This window comes from Thamnophis sirtalis, unplaced genomic scaffold, assembly GCF_051295495.1.
Source record: "Thamnophis sirtalis isolate CommonGarterSnake01/CBP01778 unplaced genomic scaffold, rThaSir2_p1.2 scaffold_9, whole genome shotgun sequence".
Lineage (NCBI taxonomy): Eukaryota > Metazoa > Chordata > Lepidosauria > Squamata > Natricidae > Thamnophis > Thamnophis sirtalis.
The window spans coordinates 36,464,258-36,478,021 of record NW_028261389.1 but is presented as its reverse complement, the minus strand read 5'-3'; the positions used below and the strand labels follow the sequence as shown (position 1 = coordinate 36,478,021).

The 13,764-nt window shown below is 37.1% G+C and overlaps 1 protein-coding gene across 3 annotated transcripts in view; it reads left to right on the top strand.

Annotated features, from left to right (window-relative positions):
• The first annotated feature begins 11,990 nt into the window (after window positions 1–11,990).
• ELK3 (ETS transcription factor ELK3) overlaps window positions 11,991–13,764 on the top strand; it is a 51,575-nt gene continuing 49,801 nt past the window's right edge. For 2 of the 3 annotated variants that reach the window (XM_014051528.2, XM_087723331.1), the window contains exon 1: window positions 11,991–12,404. The gene's annotated coding sequence lies outside the window, so the exon portion shown is untranslated. The remainder of the gene's footprint in view (window positions 12,405–13,764) is intronic. The other variant, XM_014051527.2, reaches the window with a different exon arrangement.

Below are 13,764 nucleotides of genomic sequence, written 5' to 3'. Positions count from 1 at the left end.
AACCCTAGAAGAAATGGAAATGGAGACAGAATGAAGTGTTAGGCAGATCTTTCTACGAAACCTAAGAAAATCCTATGAAATAGAACAGCATACATATAATACAGCAGGTTGATTATAGAAGCCAATCTGAATAAATAAACCAAGACATCTTTCCAATGTAGAACAGAATAGGGATGGGTGAAATCAGCAAGAAGCAGGTAACTGAATAAGGAGGTAAATGGGGAACATTCTTATTCACCTGCATGTAAATGTTAGGCACCCTTGATTACATTTTGTTTCAACTAGTCTCTAATAAAAAATGCCGCTTACTTATGGTGCAAAGTTAAGCAAGATGTTGTTTTGTACTTTGGAATGAACACCTACAAGTTATATACAGATATTTACAGTTTTAAAATAGATATTTTTTTAAAAACTAGTAAATATGCCAAGAACAGAAAGTGAGCACCTTTCCAGTTGATTCTGTATTATTTGTTATTTTTAACTCTAAAGTAGTCTTTATGGAGGTTGGTGGCTTTTTAAATATGATTAATAGATAAACAAACTCATATAATAATTTAAGAAAGAAAGCCTGAAAAGTTTATTTTAACAAACTGCTATAGACAGATGAAAGAAAATTTAAATTGTTCTACCTTAACTACTATAAGACTTTGAGAAAAAGGGATATAGCATTTAAAACAGACGTCCCCGACCCCCGGTTCATGGACCAGCAACAGTCTGCGGCCAGCGGTGGTATTCACTTACCTTCCATACTGGTTCGCAATTGTGAGCACACATGCCACATCTATACATGCGCACTGCCTTTTGCACATGCCCAGTGCTTGCGCATTATGCTTCCCGCAGCCACCGCTACTGGTTTACCCAAACCAGAGAGAACCGGCTGAATACCACCTCTGTCTGTGGCATGCCAGAAACTGGTCTGCGCAAACAAGCAAAGCCCCATTTGCGGGATACAGGCAGCACATGAAACCACGGCCCCTCCAGTCTGTGGAAAACTCTATTTCCAAAGAACTGGTCCCTGTTATCCAAAAGGTTGGAGGCTGCTGATTTAAAGAAAAGAACACTTTGGCAATTGATCAGGAGCTATGGAAAAAATAGCATATGTACTTACTTCTCGGTTGTCAGATTTACCACAAATGGAGACAAAATTTATTATACCTTTATATTCTCAAGTTTAGGTTGTACTAATACTTTTTACCTTATTTATCTTTTATTGAACGCAATGATGCACTTAGTGCATCATGTCAGCATTCTGAGGAAGTCCAGACAAGGAGCACAAACTATGAGTACTAACATGACATTTTGCATGTCAGTTGTCTGTGCTATGGCTGATCCTCCTGTCTCACAAAGCTGGAAACCAGGAGATTGTGAGTTCTATTGGTAGTTCCACCTTTAATATGAAAGTTGGTTGGATGACCAGTCATTCTTTATCAGCCAGCCCGCCTCACAAAGTTGTTGTTGAGGAAAATAGGAAGAGGAAGGAGTATTAGGTATGTTCACCACATGAAGTTATTTATAAACATAATAAAAGTGGGATTAAAACAGATAAAGAAACTTTTCCACAAACCATTACATATAATGTCATCAAATTCTGTTTAATAGTTGGCAAGAACTGTCAAAACCTTGATGGGGACTGGTTGATTTGATTATACTTTTAATTTATTTGCCTTGTATTTTAACCTTATCTCATTAGTCCAGTGAAATTCAATTTTTTTACTGCCAGTTCTGTGGGCAGAGCTTGGTGGGCATGGCAGGGGAAGGATACTGCAAAATCTTCTTTCCCAACTGAGGCCAATCAGAGGTGGCATTTGCCAGTTCTCCAAACCACTCAAAATTTCCGCTACCGGTTCTCCGAGCTACTCAAAATTTCCGCTACTGGTTCTCCAGAACATGTCAGAACCTACTAGATTTCACCCCTGCATTAGTCCTATTTTACTAATTCTATTCTACTATCTCATGGTAGTCTGATCAATGCCTGAAATGAAGTACTTTGACTCTTCGTTAATTGTTAAGCATTGGAATTATTCTATTAAGCTTTGGGAGCATGTGGCAACCAATGGCAATGTGGGTTGGGTGGAAGAATGGATTCAACTGAATATCAACATATCCTAGAATCTAATATCCCACAATTAGTGAAGAAAATTAAGCTGAATGAAGAGTGGACTTTTCAGCAAGTCAACAATATGAAAGATGATTCTAAACCAACTATAATAGTGCTTATATGAAAGAAAAATAAAGTTTCTGGATTGACTCTCAAAGTCTCCAGATTTGAAGAATTCAAATATGCAGCATTTGCAAGGAGATTTAAGAATATTTCTGAGCTAAAAGAATTCTGAAAGGAAGAGTGGGAAAAAATCCAAAAAGCAAAAGCAGAAAACACAGAAAAAAGACATAGAGGTAGCTCCAGGAATCATTTAGAATTTGTTATTTCTGCCAAAGGAGATATTACAAAATAACACCTGAAAGTTGTCCAAAACTCTGGACCCGCCATATTCATTATTTTTTATTCTATAAACATATATGCACATATTTTAATGCATCTAATAATGCACATATTTGTATAGTCAAATTATATACAATAAAATAATAGTCAAATTTTGAGCAATATGTCGTATGTATGTTTTTCTTTGTACCATGTAGAGATGTATCAATTTCTCTTGATTTCAGGATTCACTGAAACAATTTGACCAGGAGTGCTTAAATGTTTGTATGCAACTGAGTTTGTTTGCATAATTAGACATCTGCCCAAGAAAAATCCAATATTTAACAATTACAATTAATTTAGAGGGAATCATGTGCTGCTTTGGAAATTTTAGCCAGGCTATTCTGAGAGGACAGTATTGTTCCATTCCCTTTCATTTATTATCGTTGAGCAGATCACCCCAAGAGACACTACAATAGTTAGGTTTAACTTTTAACCTATCCAATTAAATATAAATACATTGAATTTATTGTATCCTTGATAACTGATGAAAAAAGAAAAAAGTAAATTGTAAAAAAGCACACATTTGTTTTAATATGATAATAAAAGTTTATGTCTGGCAAATTATTAGTTTTCTTCCTGGTCTGGAATTTCCTTGGATTAGTATCTAAAGCACAGGCTAGGCTAATATATAATTCTACTAAGATTCAGAAAAGATTTCCTTAATTAGGAATACAAATACATTTCAGAGGTGGATTACAGCATGTTCAATGAGTAACAAGTAGAAGATGAAGCATTTCAGATAAATGGTTATCCAATCTCTTCTTTAAAACTTCCAGTGTTGGAGGCAAGTTGTTCCACTGATTAATTGTTCTAACTGTCAGGAAATTTCTCCTTAGTTCTAAGTTGCTTCTCTCCTTGATTAGTTTCCACCCATTGCTTCTTGACCTACGCTCAGGTGCTTTGGAGAATAACTTGACTCCCTCTTCTTTGTGGCAGCCCCTGAGATATTGGAACACTGCTATCATGTCTCCTCTAGTCCTTTTCATGAAACTAGATATACCCAGTTCCTGCAATCGTTCTTCATATGTTTTAGCCTCCAGTCCCCTAATCTTTGTTGCTCTTCTCTGCACTCTTTCTAGAGTCACAACATCTTTTTACATCGTGGTGGCCAAAACTGGGTGCAGTATTCCAAGTGTGGCCTTACCAAGGCATTATAAAGTGGTATTAACACTTCACATGATCTTGATTCTTTCCCTCTGTTTATGCAGCCTAGAACTGTGTTGGTTTTTTGGCAGCTGCAGCACACTTTTGTCTCCTATTTAAATGATTGTCCACTAGGATTCCAAGATCCTTCTCATAGTTACTACATTGAGCAAGCTATCACATGTACTGTACCTGTGCATTTCGTTTTTCTAAAACAAAATGTAGAACCTTACTCTTTTCACCATTGAATTTCATTTTGTTAGATAGCGCCCAATCTTCAAGTCTATCAAGATCCTTCTGCATCTTAAGCCTATCTTCTGGAGCTTTGGCTATTCTACATGTCTACATTTGACACAATTTTTTAAAAAACCTTGCTGGTTGCATATACATGTCTATGTACATCTCTTCTATGTAGTTTCATACATGTATACAAATAATTTAACATTTCATTGCTTAATCTAGCAAAGAAACCTGCAATCTGCTTTATTTAAAAAGTAATTTTACATACTACCTTTATCAAAAATTATTTATATGAAATTTGATTAGCAGAAATTATTTCACATGTGGTGACTACTTAATTCTTGAAATCAGTGTAAATCTTATAATAGATAAATAACTTCAAGCAATTTGGGATATTTCTGCTGTTATAAAATTATGTATTATATGAAGTAATCTTTTTGGTCACCTTTCATATTATCTGCTATTAGAACATAGCAGTACATTTTTCATCATAAAATAGAAATAGTGGTATTATAGCAGAATACCAAACAAATGCAGAGTTGAACACTGGCTGCACAGGAAAAGAACCTATGGAAAATGGCTGGGAGGGACATTGGCAGTGTTGAAATTCCATGTGTTTTTCCTGGTATAATTTGTGTTTTAGGTGTGACTGCAGAATATGGATCAGTGTTACATTCCAGGTTCTTTAGTGTGGCTGAATGTAATTATTAGTAGCCTATTGCACTGAAATGTCACTGACCCTTTGAACTTCTGCACCTAGACATCTTACCTTCAACCAAGAACCCAGCAAATTCTAAACTGATTTTTCATGTGTTAATAGTAACTGTCATTGTGGATTTGGAATTGTAAATTTCCTAGTTCATAATCTCCTTCATTGTGATGTCTATTGGGATAGGTTGCTGTTAACTCCCCTGATAAAATCATTTCCTGATTAACAGATTAATTTGTGCCCATTATTTTTTGCCAGTTCTTAAAAATAATTCTTAATGTAGCTAAAAGTTATGAAATAGCTTGTGGAATTAAATAAGAGCTGATTAATTTAACCTTGATTATTTTAGTTGGCAGTTTATACATTTAAATTTCAGTTGTCAAATATTATGAATGTCAAATGGCTTGATGACTATTTGTTTTCTGTTTTCTCTCTTCCTGATTTTACAAGTTGCTGTATTTTGTTCTTTCTTATATATTATCTGCTGTGGTATAAAATAACTATTTATTTATTGCTTTAAGTGACTTTAAGTCATTCTGTTTTCTTGGACGGATAATACTAATAAAAAAAAGGTAAATTCACATTTAACCAACTACATTCTCACCATTTATTTGCGTTTTCAAGCTGGGAAGTTTCAAAGAACTGGGACAACTTCAACTGAAATTATACAGCGCACCAAGCTAAAAAGTGGTTTGTTTTGTTGGTCTTTGTACGCAGTGAAAATTCAGATTATTATGGTTTTTAAATCATGATTCATGGCTTGACTTTGTAAAAACTCAAGCTTTTAGTTAAAGATTATGGTTAAATAATCATGGCTTAGTATGTTTCTGTTAAGTGTCAATCCATTCGAAATATTGTTGAAGCAGTATGAAATTGATCCATTCCTATAAAATTTACCTATGTAAACACATTGTGCAGGGCACCTGAAGATCACTGTGATCTCTAGTATTAGATTCCATTTATTTTCATTGCCTGCCCTTCTGCTTAATGTCCTTAGTCTGCATAAAAGTTCTGAAGATTTTTTTTCACTATTAAGCAGAGAAGTTGATTTTATTTATTTATTTATTTATTTATTTCATCAAGCACGAATTAGATAACAGATATAAAAATATAAACATGATTATGAATACATGAAATGAATGTGAATACAAGGACATACTAGGACTGGGACAGTAGGCATGCTGGTGCACTTATGCATGCCCCTTAAAGACCTCTTAGGAATGGGGTTATCTTGTTATCACTTGTGTAATAAACTAAGACAACTGCTCTTTACATTGACAAAATGATGTTCAGCTTCTCCTGTGTAGTCCTTTGGATAGCATGCTGATATGATGTTTATGCTGGTCTTTGATCATGATAAAGGTTTATTTGATTTGATGTTAAAAATTGGAAACTTAATTATGATTCTTTGATTCATGGGCCCATTGGTTTTATTTTATTTAAAATTATTATTTTATTTTGACAGAAGGATTCTGCTTGATGATATGGGTACACCTTCTAATTGTGAGCTTTTTATATTAAGATAAAGGAAAATCTTTCTCGTTTGATCAAAGTTTAATGTATCAGTTAAAATTGTTGTACTGTCATATGTTTATATTGTTCTGCATTTATTTTTGGTTTTGGTATAATTTAAGCTCTATTTCTGATTTCTTAATGTTCTGTAAATTGAAAACAATGAAAAAAATTAAAAAGAGAGCAAGTCGTACTATGTGAAATTCTGAGTAAATGTGCATGGAATGAATCTGTATCAGGTAGGCACTTAAAGAGATGTCTGTTTCTGTTTCAGAAATCCCTTTATGGATTTTGTACTGTGCAGAATTGTGCTATTTTGAGTCATAAGATGAAAAAGAGAACAATTTGGAAACTGAGCCAACAGTTACCTTAGCACTGGTTGCAATTAGGAGGAATACTATCTCTGTTTTATGTGTAGCATTCAAACTGTAATTGTATTGTTATGATTCCTAATTCTGGCTGCTCTTTTCCATGTGCAGAAGGTACAAGTTATATTTGGAAATACTTGATAAATACTACTGAATTTGGAGAGAAAAGGGAGACATGACAATCAAAAATTTCAGCCTGTAACTGAAAAATCTATACAGTATTGCTATGCTGCTGGACAGATAAATCCCACTCTTTCCTGTTAATTTACTCAACCAATGAAAAATAACTGTTCACTATTTTTCTTGGTCTTTTTCATGATAAAACCTTAAAATGCTAATCACTTTGAAACAGATTTAGACTATATTATATGAGAAAATTTTATTATGAAGTAATGAATACTTTGCTTGCAAATGCATTTAACTGCACAGATTTATAAATTCAGAAATGTACAGAGGAAAACTAATGAACGAATATTTTGATAGGAACATTCCTAACAATTCTACAAGGAAAGGGATATCCTTGCAGGAAGGAGAAAGGTGGAGTTCTGCCTATGCTGCATTTTTTCAAGAATTGTACAGTCTTTTGTAGGACACAGGAAGAGGATACGGAAGTTTCTACAGGAAGAAAGAGAAAAGTTCAAATATAAACAGTAGCCAAAAATTTCCAGCAGGTCATTAGATTTCCTCTTGCTTGATAAGTATTTCAATATAAACCAATATATTTTACCTATAAAGTTAGCGTGTTAAAATGCATTTGCTAAATGTGTTAAAGAAGGACATCTGTAAATAATGTTTATACTGCATATGCCAGATTGTAGGGCCTACTGTGGATTCCACTGATGGCTGAAGAAAACGTAAGGAGATTTTTAAAAATAAAGCCTATATTTGGGAAGACAGAGCTTGAAATAAACCTACAGAAATTATGCTTGCACATGGGGTAGAAGGATTACTATTTGTGACTATTTGTCTCTCTTTTTGTAAGTGGCACTGGAGGATTACAGTATATTTCTGTGCTCTGTGCTTGTGTGTCCCAGCTAGGAATACACAGATAGTAATAATCAATCTATTTATCAATAATTTTCAGTGTTCCTAAAATGGTATGTCACTAGATAGAAAAGGTTTGTCACCACTAAGTCTTGGGCTTTTCAGATTATTAAATTCTGGATGACACTTAAAAACCTGCAGCAATGCAATGAAGTACATATTTTAAAAACTGCCATGAATTTCCTGGAACCATATTTTTCAAAGTGTGGTTCTCAACAAAGATGTTTCCCCAGAAGAATCTGGTCACAAAAGAGCTGAAATCATCATAATAAAAAAGAACTATTTGAATTGCTTCATTGTTTCTCCCCAGTTCAATATATTTTGTTTTCTCTCTCTCTGTCGAAAGCAGAATAAAGAATCCACAGACACAAAAGTATCCCAGGATCACCCTATTGCAATTCATCAGAATAATGGCTGAATTTTTCCAACACAATTTTGGGCTGTTTTGAAGTTTTGATGAAGTTCTAAGAGTTGGAATGATAGCAGCTGGCCCATGAGAGGTTTCCTGAACTGCTTCCCTTCATTAACACTTAACACAAAACCCCCTCCTCTCCCAAAGCCAAAGACTTTTCTATTGTATCATTGCAGATCTTTGCAGTGCTGCTGAAAATGGGAGCCCTTCAGAAGCTGTCCTTTTCCCCCCTAAAGAGCTTCTTTTGGATATGCTTAGTGGAAGGTGACTACATCAATGCTTGATTTATGTTCCTCCTGGTTTTTTAAGAAACATAATCGTTTTGCAACCACTTTGTGGGGGGAGTCAATAATGGTAAATTAAGGACACAAATTATTGCCTTCCACAACTTACAACTGATTATGTCCTATATATCCAGGAATTAGGAATTAATTGTTTGTTGGCCACTAGTAGAAGCAAAAGCAAGAAATCTGTGAGTGAGCTTGACAATCTTTTGTCAGGTTTCAAGATTAGACACAAATTACTATCTTTTCCTGTATACCTTATTTATGTAGTGTAAGCCAAAGGGTAAGAAGGCAGAAAATAGGAACAGAAAAATATTTTTTTCTTCCAGAAAGTACTTTGAATCTGCAAATGTAGAAATACCTATCTGATTCTACTTCTTATTTATTTATTTATTTATTTATTTATTTATTTATTTATTTATTTATTTATTTATTTATTTATAACATTTATAACATTTATATAGCTGCCCATTTTAAAACCAACTCTGGGCAGCTCCCAATTAAAAGTTAAAACAGTATAAAAGCCACATTAACAGTATAAAACTAAACACATTAAAAACAACAAAAAGCGGGGGGCCAAGTCACTTCATCTTATCCCAGTGCTCGGAGGAAAGGTAGGTCTTCAAAGCTTTATGGAAGGCTAGGAGGAGAAGGGCCTGCCAAACTTCAAGAGGCAGGACTGCCACGGAAGAAAAAAGCATGCTTCCTAGCTCCCTTCAGATGGTAATATTTAAGGGAAGGGACTAGGAGCATGTCCACTCTATTTGGTTTTGCAGGGAAAGGTGATTCCACAAATAACTTGGCCTGTGATCTATAGGGCTTTAAAAGTGATGACCAGAACCTTGAATTGCATCTGGGGGGAAAACCTGGAAGCCAATGCAACTTGCACAACAGAAGTGTTACATGGGCAGATCTAGGGTCCCCCATTACTGTGCACAACATGGTTTCTGGACAATTTGTAGTTTGTTAATTCTTTGAAGAAAACTGCAGTCCTATAACCCTTGACTGGAAATAACCATAATTGAACACCAATTGAATGAATGGATGGATGGATGGATGGATGTAGATATTGTAGTATTGGAATAACATTGTTATAATGAGTGAGCACATCCAGTTAGTGGTTTACTCAGTAAACGCTAGTTAAATAAACCTTAGATAAGGGCACTATAAGAACAGAAATCTTTAAGATGATAATGCATATAACTCCATAGTTTAAATTTGAATTTTGCAAAGGAATATATTATTTTCTGTCCTTAATCTCCTGCCATTCAGTTTCATTAGATAACTCCTAGCATTATGAAAGAAATAGAAATGATATTCAACTCACTTTTTCATGTGCTCTGTAATTATGTGAACCACTATTATACTTTCCCATGGCTTACTTTTTCTAAACTAGAAATTCACTACGACTGTATCAGAGAGGGAGTGGAATGAATGGATGCATGTATTCATGTTTATTTCTACCCGTTATTTTGCTGTAGGCCTACCTATTGCTGGTATGTGGCTTTGGCCACATTTCCCTGGAGGAAACACATTCATCCAAGGAGAAAACAACAGCAACAATTGCTGTTTTATTCCATGACTCCTGAGTTTACTTAGATTGTTTACTGAAGGACTTGAAAAAAATAGTTTGAAAGTTGGTATTAATGGCTACCTTTGGATGGCATAACAAGTCAAAGTTAGATCTTAGCTGCAAATACTCTGTACTTCCTAGTTTCTCCTGCACCTTGGCGTGGATAATGAGCTGTCCGTTGTACTGTAAAAATTGGCTTTGCCATGTTGTAAAAAGGAGGTTTCTTTCAGACGGAACTAAAACAAATACAGTTTTCATTGCTTTGCTTTATTTTCACAATCAAAAAATTCAGATGAAGATTATAAAGAAACAGGCAGGTACAATAGTCATATGATAATAAGGGAGAAATCAATGACATAAGTTATTCATAGCTAAATTATTAATTTGTCTTATCAATTCTCTGTATGTAATGTTCCCTACATTTCCTCTTCCTGTTGATTGCTGATACAGGAATGAGAGTATTCTGATTCTTCTTAAGTAAGTCTTACTTTTCTGTTTGTCCATTAATGTAGTATTTAATGTTTTCTATTAATTTACCAAAAGCTATAAAACTAATTCGTTGTTTCTCAATTTTATATCCATTTTTAAAAAAATCAAATGTTAACACTGGCTATTTTCCACTTGTACCCTGCAGTATATTAAGGTCTTTAATTTACAGGGTTTTTTCCTATTTATTCCATTATCTCAGACTGAGAAAATATATATTGTATATCTTCTAAGAGATAATATATATAAATAATTCACAATTTCTGCAATCATCAGTTCACTTTAAGGATTGCTTTAACACTCTTGTTAGCACAGTGGTTCTCAACCTGTGGGTCGGGACCCCTTTGGGGGTCGAACGACCCTTTCACAGGGGTCACCTAAGACCATTGAAAAACACATATTTTTGAAAAGATACGGAAAACATAAAATAATTTTATGGTTGGGGGTCACCACAACATGAGGAACTGTATTAAAGGGTCACGGCATTAGGAAGGTTGAGACCCACTGTGTTAGCATGTATCTTCCCTGCTGTTATTTTGCTTTTATTTCTTTTAAAAATATTGTTGGGCTAAATTTTTTTAATTCTTATTGAATATTCTCTACATTCTACTTTGCCTAGGAATGCATTTGTTCCCATTCTACTAATTTGTACAATATTTACATTTTATAAGAAAAGAAATTTATGCTGGCACCTTCTTGGACTTCATTAGATCTTGCCTCATCTGTGGTGTGGATTCAAGCTGAATTTCAATTGTAGTGCAAATCACATTCCTCAAAATATGTTATAGAATTTTGGCCCTCTTAACTTTTCTATTTAACTTTTTTTTATCATCCTCCTCATTTTTGAGGTAATGTTTGACTATCTTGCAAATTATTCACTTATGTATGCAGTATATTCTCTTTGGTAGTTTTGTTGTTAATGTTTCCAGCTAGTAGTTTTCTGCTCATTTGATTACTGTGTTCTGACAGAATGAAACATTTTATCTCTCCCTATATTGTTTCCTTTTTTAATGAACATTTTTCAGGTGTAAGTCTGAGAGCAGAGACTATGTTTTATTTATTGATCTATAAACCTCTTTAGAAAACTTTTTGGATGAGAAGGATAGTACAGATTATTTAATCAAGAAATGAGTTTACAATTCTATACACAAATAAGCTTTTAAATCCCAGCAAAGCCTGTATATAGACGTTCACTTCCAAACTGGAATAGTGGAAGACTTGTGATAGTGATTATTGCAAATGAAATGTTATCTTTGGATTTTTCTAAAATTGTATTTTAGAAGTATTTTAACCAAGTACTTCTAAATCTGTCAGAATTATTAGAACAGTGAGCATGATGGACAAAATCTGAAGAACAGAATTTGATGTCTCTCTAACTATTTAACTACATCGGTAGGAATATTGATACATGCACTGTATACATGCAATATAATAAATGCATTCTATGGACTTTCAGGTTTTAGTCTATCATGCAATCAAGTCAAACAACTTTTAACCCGTGTATATGAAAGGTATTTGCAATTTCTTTCACTTAAGCCCAGAAAAATAGTTGAATCGCTTACAGCTGGATGTTGTCTGTGTTTATTTTGTTTTTGCTTTAAAGCTACCTTATGTTTCAAGTAGCTAAGGCTGATGAGCAAAATTGTAAGTCTGGTTTAAAGCTCCTCCCCGGGGGTGCAGAACAGGAAGAGGTGGAGGTCAGAGGGAACTGCTGGAGTTCCTTGGTTTGTGTGTGAGGCCGAGTCCCGTTACCGCTTTACTCTGCGTGTGTCTTATATTACAGCAATGCTGCCTGCACATCAGTGGCCAGAGAGGGGAGAAGGGAGGAAAAGCCTGTTTACACAGACTGCAAACCGCCTGGGGAATAATGCAGGAAAGGAAGTGAGCCGGCTCTCTGTCTGACTGCTCTAACTTCCTGCTCTCTCTCTCTCACTCACACACACACACACACACACACACATTTGCACACACACTAGCAAAGGGGTGTGTGTGTGAAAGGGAGAAAGAAACAAGGGGAAAAATCAGGATCTCATTACAAGAGCAACAGAGCTTTTAGAGGACTGTCAGCATGGAAAACCGGAGGATTCTACGCAGCTCTCTTTAAAACGGCCAGAAGAGAACTGGAGAGAAGCCCACCAGACCAGGCGCTGGGTACGTAACTCTAAAGTTGGAAGAGAGTCTGGAGACAAGGAAAAGGGCTGTGGGGGAGACAGGTGGGAGCCGAATGCCAATGCCAGGCTTCGGTTCCAAAATAACTTGCGGGAGCATTTAACTTTTCCCGATAAAACACCAGAAGGGTCGTGCCGAGGGGGGGGGGATCCCTGACTCGCCGCAAGGCATCCGGTTGGGGCGGCCAGGGAAGGGGAGAGGAGGGGAAGAGATCCGAGCCGTGTGTGCGTGAGTTTGGGGGCCAGTGAGGGCGGAAGTTTTGGGGTGACTTTTCTTGCTGCTGGCGAAGTGCCATCTGGCACTTAATGTGTGCATGCGGGGGGGGGAGTAAAAACTCCGAAACCTCGGTTGCTGGAGTGAAGACGACTTAAGGACCTTTCTCTCCCCCACCCCACGGGCAGGGCAGGAAGGGACTCTGGAGGCGACAGAGAGGGATGAGGTGAGGGGGCTGCCAGGAGCAGCCTCCACCTGCCGTTGGCCAACAGGGAAAGCAAAGAAGGATCTTTCGCTGGAGGCGGGGGGGGGGTGTTGTGTAGCGGGATGGGGTCGGAGTCCCGCGCCGGTGTTGCCCCCGCTCGCTGCAAGCGCTTCTGCAGAAGCGCGGCGGCCGCGGAGGGCCCTGTTGTTCTGTGTGGAGAAAAGAGCTTTGGGGTCAGCGCTTGTGGAAAGGGGGTGGGGGTGGGCAGAGAAAGCGCGTCTGACAGTTTCGTGCCTTTATTCCGAAGGAGCGCCGAAGGCTGTCACGAGCCGACTCCGGCGTGCGTGGGAGGGAGCGCTTTTGCGTGCGTCCGAGGCTCGTGGCGATAATAGCTCGCTTGTAGGAGCCCGGAGTTTGGGGGGGGGGCGCTAATTTTTGAGGCAATGGATTTGGATTGGCGGGGAGGGGGAGGGGAGGGGGCAGTACACCGGTCTGGACTTCCTTAAAGTTAGGGGAGTTGCTTAAATTGTTTCGGGCTGCAAAGAGAGGAATAAGAGCGTCCAAGGGGCTTTGGGAGGAAGGGGGGGGGAGCGTTGGGAGAGTTTCTGGCTCGTCTGGAAACAGCAAGACTAATTGCCATGCGCTTCCGGTTTGAAACTGGCAGCAGACAACATCTTGAAAATGAGTCACTGCAGCTCACAAAGAAACTCTGTGGTTTTTCTCCTTCTCAGGTTTATGTGTATTCGCTCTTTTACGGTTGTCTTTGTGGTCTGGAGAAAAAGGGAGCGAGCCAGGCTCCTTCCCGTTCATCCGCTTCTTCCACTTAAGCAACCCCACCGTCCATTTTAAACTTGTCCACCGTCGGTTCCACGAGAGGGAAGCGGGGGGGGGGATATCGCGGGAGGGTTGTTTTTTGGATCTGGC